Source organism: Salvelinus namaycush, chromosome 29, assembly GCF_016432855.1.
Source record: "Salvelinus namaycush isolate Seneca chromosome 29, SaNama_1.0, whole genome shotgun sequence".
NCBI lineage: Eukaryota > Metazoa > Chordata > Actinopteri > Salmoniformes > Salmonidae > Salvelinus > Salvelinus namaycush.
Genome location: NC_052335.1, coordinates 20,199,767 through 20,212,484, shown reverse-complemented (window position 1 = coordinate 20,212,484; position 12,718 = coordinate 20,199,767).

Genomic DNA, 12,718 nt, shown 5'->3' with positions numbered 1-12,718 from the left:
TTATGTATAGTTATTTGGTCAGAATAGTTGAGTGCCATAAAAATATCCGCACATTCTGGGAAAAAGATGCTACGTTAGCACAATGTATAACCACTGATTTCAGCTCTAAATATGCACATTTTCGAACAAAACATAAGTGTATGTATAACCTGATGTTATAGGACTGTCATCTGATGAAGCTTATCAAGGTTAGTCAAAAATTATATATCTTTTGCTGGTTTATTCGCTATCGCTAACGTGCCTATTGCTATCGCTAACGTGCCTTGATGAATGAATGCGGTAGTGTGGTAGGCTATTGTAGTAAGCTAATATAATGCTATATTGTGTTTTCGCTGTAAAACACTTAAAAAATCGGAAATATTGGCTGGATTCACAAGATGTTTGTCTTTAATTTGCTGTACACCATCGATTTTTCAGAAATGTTTTATGATGAGTATTTAGGTATTTGACGTTGGTGTCTGTAATTACTCTGGCTGCTTCGGTCCTATTTGTGACGGTAGCTGTGATGGTAGCTGCAATGTAAAACTGATTTATACCTCAAATATGCACATTTTTCGAACAAAACATAGATTTATTCTATAACATGTTATAAGACTGTCATCTGATGAAGTTGTTTCTTGGTTAGTTTGGTTGGTTCTTGGTTAGTTAGGTTGGCTTTGTGCATGCTACCTGTGCTGTGAAAAATGTCTGTCCTTTTTTGTATTTGGTGGTGAGCTAACATAAATATATGTGGTGTTTTCGCTGTAAAACATTTTAAAAATCGGACATGTTGACTGGATTCACAAGATGTGTATCTTTCATTTGCTGTATTGGACTTGTTAATGTGTGAAAGTTAAATATTTCTAAAAAATATCTTTTGAATTTCGCGCTCTGCCTTTTCAGTGGAATGTGGGAGGAGTTCCGCTAGCGGAACGCAGGAGCCAGACAGGTTAATTTCTCAAAAGAAAAACATCAACCAATTTCTAAAGACTGTTGACATCTAGTGGAAGCCATAGGAACTGCAACCAGGTTCCTCATAAATATAGTTTCCCATAGAAAACAATTGAAAACTCAATTTTGTTTTTTCCTGGATGGTTTGTCCTCGGGGTTTCGCCTGCCAAATAAGTTCTGTTATACTCACAGACATAATTTTAACAGTTTTAGACACTTTGGAGTGTTTTTTATCCAAATCTACCATTATATGCATATCCTAGCTTCTGGGCCTGAGAAACAGGCAGTTTACTTTGGGCCCGCTTCTCATCCGGACGTGAAAATACTGCCCCCTATCCCAATGAAGTTAACACAGACATGCTCAGGAAAATGATATCACAACTTAAGCCTTCTATCTGCCTTCTCGATCCTATCCCTACCACCTTCTTCAAAACAGTTTTTAATTGCATATCTGAAGAAGTGCAAGCTATTGTTTATAACTCCCTCAACCACTCCACAAATTTCTTGTTAACAAACTATAGTTTTGGAAAGTCGGTTAGGACATCTACTTTGTGCATGACACAAGTCATTTTTCCAACAATTGTTTACAGACAGATTATTTCACTCATAATTCACTGTATCACAATTCCAGTGGGTCAGAAGTTTACATACACTAAGTTGAAAATTATGTAATGGCTTTAGAAACTTCTGATAGGCTCATTGACATCATTTGAGTCAATTGGAGGTGTACCTGTGGATGTATTTCAAGGTCTACCTTCAAACTCAGTGCCTCTTTGCATGACATCATGGGAAAATCTAAAGAAATCAGCCAAGACCTCAGAAAAATAATTGTAGACCTCCGCAAGTCTGGTTCATCCTTGGGAGCAATTTCCAAACACCTGAAGGTACCACGCTCATCTGTACAAACAATAGTACGCAAGTATAAACACCATGGGACCACGCAGCCATCATACCGCTCAGGAAGGAGACGCGTTGTGACTCCTAGAGATGAACTTACTTCGGTGAGAAAAGTGCAAATACAATCCCAGAACAACAGCAAAGGACCTTGTGAAGATGCTGGAGGAAACAGGTACAAAAGTATCAATATCCATAGTAAAACTAGTCCTATATCAATATAACCTGAAAGGCCGCTCAGCAAGGAAGAAGCCACTGGGAATGTGGGTCAGAAGCTGAAATAAATCATTCTCTCTACTATTTTTCTGACATTTCACATTCTTAAAATAAAGTGGTGATCCTAACTGACCTAAGACAGGGAATTTTTACTAGGATTAAATGTCAGGAATTGTGAAAAACTGAGTTTTAATGTATTTGGCTAAGGTGTGTGTAAACTTCCGACTTCAACTGTATATATATACATCATTGTGTTGGCCGATTGTAATATTCCTGTTGACAAAGAATTTATTAATCTTTTGTGCTCTATGGACTTTATCCAACATGTTACTGGGCCCCCACATAACCGTGGCCATACTCTGGACCTAGTTATTACCAAGGGGCTTTCTACTGACATATCCTCTATTGCTGAAGCTGCTTTTTCTGATCAACACTGTGTATTTTTTACTACCTTGTTGCCCATAGCACAGGGTCATACAGATTATTAAGAAACTGATTTTATTGAGTGTATGAACAATTCTCCACCACCAATTCTGCCTTCCTCTTGTGATGATTTAGTTGATAACTTTAATAGCAAATTAAGGGTAACCATTGATGCCATGGTGCCAGTAAAGTTGAAAAAGGCCACATCCAAACAGAGTGAGTGAGGAAACAAATCATTTTATGAGAAATTGCAGAAAGGCAGAGCGAAAATGGAGAAAGTCAAAGTTGCAGTTCCATTCTGATATTCTGAGAGTGCAACTTGTCATATATAACAAAGACATTTGAAATGCTAGACGGGCTAATGTTTCTAACTTGATCACTAATAATCAGAATAATTCGAGAGTGCGCTTCTCGACAATTGATGCCCTTATATATCCTACCCCTGCAAATCTATGTGAACTTTCCTCCACATCTAAATGTGATGAGTTTGCGTTATATTTCAGAGAAAAGATAACCAACATTAGGCTGGGTATCAGTCAAGCAAGACCTGATGAGAAGTTTGATGATAGGTGCTGTCGTGTCTTTAGTATCATTAAAGGTGAAGACTGTTATTTTATCAAATCAATTCTCTGTAATTATCATTACCTGATTAAACTAATCATGTCAATTTAATTAACTAGGAAGTCAGGGCACCACGGAAAATGTTCAGAGTACAAAGTTATAATTTTCCGAATATAACTCTTCAGATATTTTAATATCAGATCAATTAGTCTTCTATTAATGAATTATTATTATCTTCGTCAATCTCATCTGAATGTCGTTAATTGTTGGTTATCTGCACGAACCCAGCCTTTATTATAAATCATCCATACACCAATTGGCGCACTTATTTACTTACTAACTAATTGAACAATTACAGAATATACAATACATAATAACATTATACCGTCCCTAGTGGACTAAACAGAAACAGTTTGGTTATAACACGATAGATTCAGAGAGAAGAGAAGGGGTTTTGGAAGGAAGACTAAGGAACATTGGTCTTTATCGGACCTGGGAAGCTATTCTCACATAAATACAAATGCCACTAACAACCGCTCATTCGGAAAAGCAATGCATTGTATTTATGTGAAGCTGGTGATGTGAGGCTCTGGTTTGCCCAGTCGATGATGCCCTGTCCTTTGTGGAATCTTCTGGGTCGTCGTGTGAGAAGTTCACGTGGTCTGAGAGGTTCATCTCACTCTGGAGATTGGTCCACGTCGGTCAGTGTTCTCATACTAGATTTGCTACCTTTCCAGCTGCAGTATGTTAGGACTCACTTCTTCTTGGGTGATCAATAGTTCAGAGTTCAGACCATTTCACGTTCAGAGCAAGCTCCCACGTTTCCTGGCCTGTATGGTTGACATTAGAATCAGCCCTTTTAAACGTGAGGACAAATCATAATATCACATTCCATCAGTTCGCAAATAGTTTCATCTTTACTCATTCATTTTATACAATAATTAGATGCAAGCCTCATAACCGAGGGACCTGTATGAACAGAGTTAGGGTAATGTGGCTGTATTGTCTTTCATGAGGTCACAAACATGAAACAAAATGGACCGGGTCGTAGCTGGCTTCTCCACCGACCATCAAATTCTGGGATGTAGTAGAATTGGGCGGGAGAATCCCTTTGTCTTACTGTGAAACTCTCTCTCTCTATACCGCATGGTTATGGAGAAAGGAGTCTCTGTGGTATTTATGACGTGGTTGTAAGGTCGTAAAACGGGGGGGGGGGGGGTTCAATTCACTGAACGGGCTAGCGTCATGACAGTGCCCTAGCCTACCACTCAAAGGCACTATGGATTGATTTCCCCTAGTTAACTTCTTTCGGATCAGAGGGACGAGTCCCACCTCGACAACATCCGGTGAAATTGCAGAGCGCCAAATTCAAATTAAATTACTATAAATATTTAACTTTCATAAAATCACAAGTGCAATACATCAAAATAAAGCTTAACTTGTTGTAAATCCAGCCGCCATGTCAGATTTCAAAAAGGCTTTACGGCGAAAGCAAACCATGCGATTATCTGAGGACAGCGCCCCGCATACCAACACATGAAAAACATATTTCAACCAGGCAGGTGCGACACAAAAGTCAGAAATAACGATATAATTCATGCCTTACATTTGAAGATCTTCTGTTGGCACTCCAAAATGTCCCAGAAACATCACAAATGGTATTTTTGTTTGATAAATTCCTTCTTTAAAGCCCCAAAATGTCCATTTATTTGGCGCGTTTGATTCAGAAATACACCGGTTCCAACTCGCCCAACATGACTACAAAGTATCTAATAAGTTACCTGTAAACTTGGTCCAAACATTTCAAACAACTTTCCTAATCCAACCTTAGATATCCTAAAACATAAATAATCAATAAAATTTAAGACGGAATATACTGTGTTCAATAGCGGATAAAAACAACGTGGAGCGAGCTCCAGTTCACGTGCGCCACACAGAAAAGTCCACTTGGCTTGACACTCACAATGAACAGCCCTACTTCTTAACCTGTTGAGGACAGAGGGCGCTGTTTTCACTTTGGGGGAAAATCGGGCCCAATTTAAACGGCCTCGTACTCAATTCTTGCTCGTACAATATGCATATTATTATTACTATTGGATAGAAAACACTCTCTAGTTTCTAAAACCGTTTGAATTATATCTGTGAGTAAAACAGAACTCAAGTTGGAGCAAACTTCCTGACAGGAAGTGGAAAATCTGAAATCGATGCTCTGTTCTAGGGCCTGCCTATAAATGGGCTTCATATATATCAGTATACATGCACTTCATACGTCTTCCACTAGATGTCGACAGGCAGTGAGAGAAGAAATGGAGTGTTTAACTTGATCTGGGGTCGAATAAAAGCTCTCGGCATGACGTGTCACCAGTTTCCTGTTTTCTGGAGAGCGCGTGAAGGGACCTGGTTTTGCCTTCTGAAATGCTGCCGTTATAGACGACTAATATCTCCGGCTTTGATTTTATTTGATACATGTGACAATATCATCGTAAAGTATGTTTTTTCAATATAGTTTTATTAGATTATTGAAATTTATTCGGGACGTTAGGCGTGTTGCGTTGTGTGCCTTTGTTCAGGAAGGAGAGCTTTGCGCTACTTTGCTAGCTTTCCGTGCTAATTGACTGGAGAAGAGGACATTCTAAATCCAAACAACGATTGTTCCCGACAAAAGACCCCTTGTACAACATTCTGATGAAAGATCATCAAAAGTAGGACCCATTTTATGATGCTATTTCATATATCTGTCGAACATGTGAAATAGTCGTTTGCGCCCAGATTTTGGGTACTCTCTCGCTATACCTAAGCTGGATGTCGTAATGAAGTTATTTTTAGAATTCTAACACGGCGATTGCATTAAGAACTAGTGTATCTATCATTTCCTATACAACATGTATTTTTTAGTAACGTTTATGTATAGTTATTTGGTCAGAATAGTTGAGTGCCATAAAAATATCCGCACATTCTGGGAAAAAGATGCTACGTTAGCACAATGTATAACCACTGATTTCAGCTCTAAATATGCACATTTTCGAACAAAACATAAGTGTATGTATAACCTGATGTTATAGGACTGTCATCTGATGAAGCTTATCAAGGTTAGTCAAAAATTATATATCTTTTGCTGGTTTATTCGCTATCGCTAACGTGCCTATTGCTATCGCTAACGTGCCTTGATGAATGAATGCGGTAGTGTGGTAGGCTATTGTAGTAAGCTAATATAATGCTATATTGTGTTTTCGCTGTAAAACACTTAAAAAATCGGAAATATTGGCTGGATTCACAAGATGTTTGTCTTTAATTTGCTGTACACCATCGATTTTTCAGAAATGTTTTATGATGAGTATTTAGGTATTTGACGTTGGTGTCTGTAATTACTCTGGCTGCTTCGGTCCTATTTGTGACGGTAGCTGTGATGGTAGCTGCAATGTAAAACTGATTTATACCTCAAATATGCACATTTTTCGAACAAAACATAGATTTATTGTATAACATGTTATAAGACTGTCATCTGATGAAGTTGTTTCTTGGTTAGTTTGGTTGGTTCTTGGTTAGTTAGGTTGGCTTTGTGCATGCTACCTGTGCTGTGAAAAATGTCTGTCCTTTTTTGTATTTGGTGGTGAGCTAACATAAATATATGTGGTGTTTTCGCTGTAAAACATTTTAAAAATCGGACATGTTGACTGGATTCACAAGATGTGTATCTTTCATTTGCTGTATTGGACTTGTTAATGTGTGAAAGTTAAATATTTCTAAAAAATATCTTTTGAATTTCGCGCTCTGCCTTTTCAGTGGAATGTGGGAGGAGTTCCGCTAGCGGAACGCAGGAGCCAGACAGGTTAATTTCTCAAAAGAAAAACATCAACCAATTTCTAAAGACTGTTGACATCTAGTGGAAGCCATAGGAACTGCAACCAGGTTCCTCATAAATATAGTTTCCCATAGAAAACAATTGAAAACTCAATTTTGTTTTTTCCTGGATGGTTTGTCCTCGGGGTTTCGCCTGCCAAATAAGTTCTGTTATACTCACAGACATAATTTTAACAGTTTTAGACACTTTGGAGTGTTTTTTATCCAAATCTACCATTATATGCATATCCTAGCTTCTGGGCCTGAGAAACAGGCAGTTTACTTTGGGCCCGCTTCTCATCCGGACGTGAAAATACTGCCCCCTATCCCAATGAAGTTAACACAGACATGCTCAGGAAAATGATATCACAACTTAAGCCTTCTATCTGCCTTCTCGATCCTATCCCTACCACCTTCTTCAAAACAGTTTTTAATTGCATATCTGAAGAAGTGCAAGCTATTGTTTATAACTCCCTGTTCACAGGCACTTTCCCCACTGCACTAAAAACTCCTGTGGTGAAACCCCTTCTGAAGAAAAGTTTTCTAGATTCTTCAGCTCTTAGCAATTATTGTCCAATTATCTCCAACCTTCCATTCTTAAGCAAATTTCTTGAGAAATTGTTTTTCAAACAGCTTTATTTTTTATGTGCCAACGCTATTCTCTCTAGAGAGAGAATCTAGACGCACATTTGAATCCACAGGCAATACAGATTAAACACCAGGTAAAAAACCTAGGTGTTAATTTAGATTCCGAACAAAATTTCGAATGACAGATTAGAAATACGACCAAAATAGCTTTTTACCACCTGAGAAACATTGCCACGGTGCGGCCATTTCTCTCTCAGGTTGATACAGAGAAACTCATCCATGCCTTTATTACAAGCAGGCTTGACTACTGTAATGCTCTCCTGTCTGGTCTACCCAAGAAAGCCATTGGTCAACTGCAAAACATACAGAATGCTGCAGCACCGGTATTGACCAAGACCAGACAGAGCACATATTACACCAGTTTTAAGGTCTCTGCACTAGTAGCCTGTGATTTTTAGAATTCATTTTAAGATTCTTCTATTGGTTTTTAAGTCAGACATGATTTTAATACCCAGTAGGTCCCTCAGGTCCTCTGGCACTGGCCTTTTAACTATCCCAAAGCCTAGGACCAAGAGGCATGGAGAGGCAGCCTTTAGTTATTATGCTCCCAGCCTCTGGAATAGCCTGCCAGAGAACCTGAGGGGGGCCGAAACTGTGGACATATTTAAAAGAGATCTTAATACACACCTTTTTTGCTCTGCTTTTCCTTAGGGTGCTTTTCAGTCGTTCAGTTTGTCATTCTTATTTTTTTATGTTATATTTGAAGTGTAGTAAGTATTTCAGCTTTTATTTTCATAGTTTTTTATTCGTTTTTTCCTGTAAAGCACATTGCGTTGCATTCCATATCTGAAATGTGCTGTATAAATAAAGCTTGATTTGATTGGGTTATTACTCAGGTACAGTATGTGTCTTCTTACAGTGCTCTCTGCCTCTGTAAGATGCAGTGATTGTGTCTTCTGACACAATCACTGCTCCCTGCCATTTGGTAGTGTTGCGTAGGAGCACCAAGCTTGTCACAAAGCTCCACATTCTCTCTGGTCAGGGCTTCCACCTGGGTCTGCAGCAGTCCATAAACCTGGGACAAGTGGGACTCCCTCTTACAGAACTGCACCTGAAGAGTTTGAATCTGCTTCCTGAGATCCTTCATACACACACATATGCGCATGCATGCACACGCACACACACACATTTCCACAGACTAACATACACTCACACACAGGATGAGACCCAGTGAGACAGTGCATATTTGACTCATGTTCACAGTTTGAGTGGGATGAGTGGGGGTTTGTTTATACAGCTGTAGGGAAGTTTCTATAATGCTATAAACTGTTATCATCAGTTCACAATAAGCAAAGGGGATGCGTTTCATTTCAGCCATAAATGGGGACACGTCTGACTGATTCACACTTACCAAGTATAACATATTAATACCAGTTGGGCGACATACAGTAGAGGTCCTGTGAGGCTCAGTTGGTAGAGCATGCCACATGCAAAGCCAGGGTTGTGGATTCCATTCCCATGGGGGACCAGTATGAAAATGTATGCACTCACTAAAGTATGTTGCTCTGGATAGTGTCTGCTAAGTGTCTGCTAAATTTGTAAAATGTCATTTGTTTTAGGCTTCAAGGTTTTATGAGATTCTGAAGGACATATTTACGAAGGGCTATGAAGATCAGACTGACATAATGACTTTACCTGAGCCTCACACACGTCTAGGTTAGGAAGAAATGGTTGATTCTTCAACACCTATTCTTCCGTATGGGCGAATGGGGATCCGTGACTGGTTAGTGTTTATTGGCTTATTTCACTGTAGAGCCTCTAGCCATGCTCATTATACCTTATCCAACCTTTCAGTTCCACCACCCACACATGCGATGACATCACCTGGTTTCAATGATGTTTCTAGAGACAATATCTCTCTCATCATCACTCAATACCTAGATTTACCTCCACTGTATTCACATCCTACCATACCTTTGTCTGTACATTATACCTTGAAGCTATTATATCGTCCCCAGAAACCTCCTTTTACTCTCTGTTCCAGACGTTCTAGACGACCAATTCTCATAGCTTTTAGCCGTACCCTTATCCTACTCCTCCTCTGTTCCTCTGGTGATGTAGAGGTGAATCCAGGCCCTGCAGTGCCTAGCTCCACTCCTATTCCCCAGGCACTCTCTTTTGATGACTCTGTAAACGTAATAGCCTTGGTTTCATACATGTTAACATTAGAAGCCTCCTCCCTAAGTTTGTTTTATTCACTGCTTTAGCACACTCTGCCAACCCGGATGTTCTAGCCGTGTCTGAATCCTGGCTTGGGAAGACCACCAAAGATTCTTAAATCTCCATTCCTAACTACAACATTTTCAGACAAGATAGAACAGCCAAAGGGGGCGGTGTTGCAATCTACTGCAAAGATAGCCTGCAGAGTTCTGACCTACTATCCAGGTCTGTACCCAAGCAATTTGAACTTCTACTTTTAAAAATCCACCTCTCTAAAAACAAGTCTCTGACCGTTGCCGCCTGCTATAGACCACCCTCTGCCCCCAGCTGTGCTCTGGACACCATATGTGAACTGATTGCCCCCCATCTATCTTCAGAGCTCGTGCTGCTAGGCGACCTAAACTGGAACATGCTTAACACCCCAGCCATCCTACAATCTAAGCTTGATGCCCTCAATCTCACACAAATTATCAATGAACCTACCAGGTACCACCCCAAAGCCATAAACACGGCACCCTCATAGATATCATCCTAACCAACTTGCTCTCTAAATACACCTCTGCTGTTTTCAACCAAGATCTCAGTGATCACTGCCTCATTGCCTGCATCCGTAATGGGTCAGCGGTCAAACGACCTCCACTCATCACTGTCAAACGCTCCCTGAAACACTTCAGCGAGCAGGCCTTTCTAATCGACCTGGCCAGGGTATCCTAGAAGGATATTGATCTCATCCCGTCAGTAGAGGATGCCTGGTTATTTTTTTTAAATGCCTTCCTAAGCATGCCCCATTCAAGAAATTTAGAACCAGAAACAGATATAGCCCTTGGTTCTCTCCAGACCTGACTGCCCTTAACCAACACAAAAACATCCTATGGCGTTCTGCATTAGCATCGAACAGCCCCCGTGATATGCAACTTTTCAGGGAAGCTAGAAACCAATATACACAGGCAGTTAGAAAAGCCAAGGCTAACTTTTTCAAGCAGAAATTTGCTTACTGCAACACAAACTCAAAAAAGTTCTGGGACACTGTAAAATCCGTGGAGAATAAGAACACCTCCTCCCAGCTGCCCACTACACTGAGGACAGGAAACACTGTCACCACCGATAAAACAACTATAATTGAGAATTTCAATAAGCATTTTTCTACGGCTGGCCATGCTTTCCACCTGGCTACCCCTACTCCGGTCAAAAGCACTGCACCCCCCACAGCAACTCGCCCAAGCCTTCCCCATTTCTCCTTCTCCCAAATCCAGTCAGCTGATGTTCTGAAAGAGCTGCAAAATCTGGACCCCTACAAATCAGCCGGGCTAGACAATCTGGACCCTTTCTTTCTAAAATTATCTGCCGAAATTGTTGCAACCCCTATTACTAGCCTGTTCAACCTCTCTTTCGTGTCGTCTGAGATTCCCAAAGATTGGAAAGCAGCTGCGGTCATCCCCCTCTTCAAAGGGGGGGGACACTCTTGACCCAAACTGCTACAGACCTATATCTATCCTACCCTGCCTTTCTAAGGTCTTCGAAAGCCAAGTCAACAAACAGATTACCGACCATTTCGAATCCCACCATACCTTCTCCCCTATGCAATCTGGTTTCAGAGCTGGTCATGGGTGCACCTCAGCCACGCTCAAGGTCCTAAATGATATCCTAACCGCCATCGATAAAAAACAATGCTGTGCAGCCGTATTTATTGACCTGGCCAAGGCTTTCGACTCTGTCAATCACCACATCCTCATCGGCAGACTCGATAGCCTTGGTTTCTCAAATGATTGCCTCGCCTGGTTCAAAAACGACTTCTCTGATAGAGTTCAGTGTGTCAAATCAGAGGGCCTGTTGTCCGGGCCTCTGGCAGTCTCTATGGGGGTGCCACAGGGTTCAATTCTTGGACCGACTCTCTTCTCTGTATACATCAATGATGTCGCTCTTGCTGCTGGTGAGTCTCTGATCCACCTCTACGCAGACGACACCATTCTGTATACTTCTGGCCCTTCTTTGGACACTGTGTTAACAACCCTCCAGACGAGCTTCAATGCCATACAACTCTCCTTCCGTGGCCTCCAATTGCTCTTAAATACAAGTAAAACTAAATGCATGCTCTTCAACCGATCGCTGCCTGCACCTGCCCGCCCGTCCAATATCACTACTCTGGACGGTTCTGACTTAGAATATGTGGACAACTACAAATACCTAGGTGTCTGGTTAGACTGTAAACTCTCCTTCCAGACTCACATCAAACATCTCCAATCCAAAGATAAATCTAGAATTGGCTTCCTATTTCGCAACAAAGCATCCTTCACTCATGCTGCCAAACATACCCTTGTAAAACTGACCATCCTACCGATCCTCGACTTCGGCGATGTCATTTACAAAATAGCCTCCAATACCCTACTCAATAAATTGGATGCAGTCTATCACAGTGCCATCCGTTTTGTCACCAAAACCCCATATACTACCCACCATTGCGACCTGTACGCTCTCGTTGGCTGGCACTCGCTTCATACTCGTCGCCAAACCCACTGGCTCCAGGTCATCTACAAGACCCTGCTAGGTAAAGTTCCCCCTTATCTCAGCTCGCTGGTCACCATAGCAGCACCCACCTGTAGCATGCGCTCCAGCAGGTATATCTCTCTGGTCACCCCCAAAAACAATTCTTCCTTTGGCCGCCTCTCCTTCCAGTTCTCTGCTGCCAATGACTGGAACGAACTACAAAAATCTCTGAAACTGGAAACACTTATCTCCCTCACTAGCTTTAAGCACCAGCTGTCAGAGCAGCTCACAGATTACTGCACCTGTACATAGCCCATCTATAATTTAGCCCAAATAATCTACCTCTCACCCTACTGTATTTATTTATTTATTTATTTTGCTCCTTTGCACCCCATTATTTCTATCTCTACTTTGCACATTCTTCCACTGCAAATCTACCATTCCAGTGTTTTACTTGCTATATTGTATTTACTTCGCCACCATGGCCTTTTTTTGCCTTTACCTCCCTTATCTCACCTCATTTGCTCACATTGTATATAGACTTATTTTTCTACCGTATTAT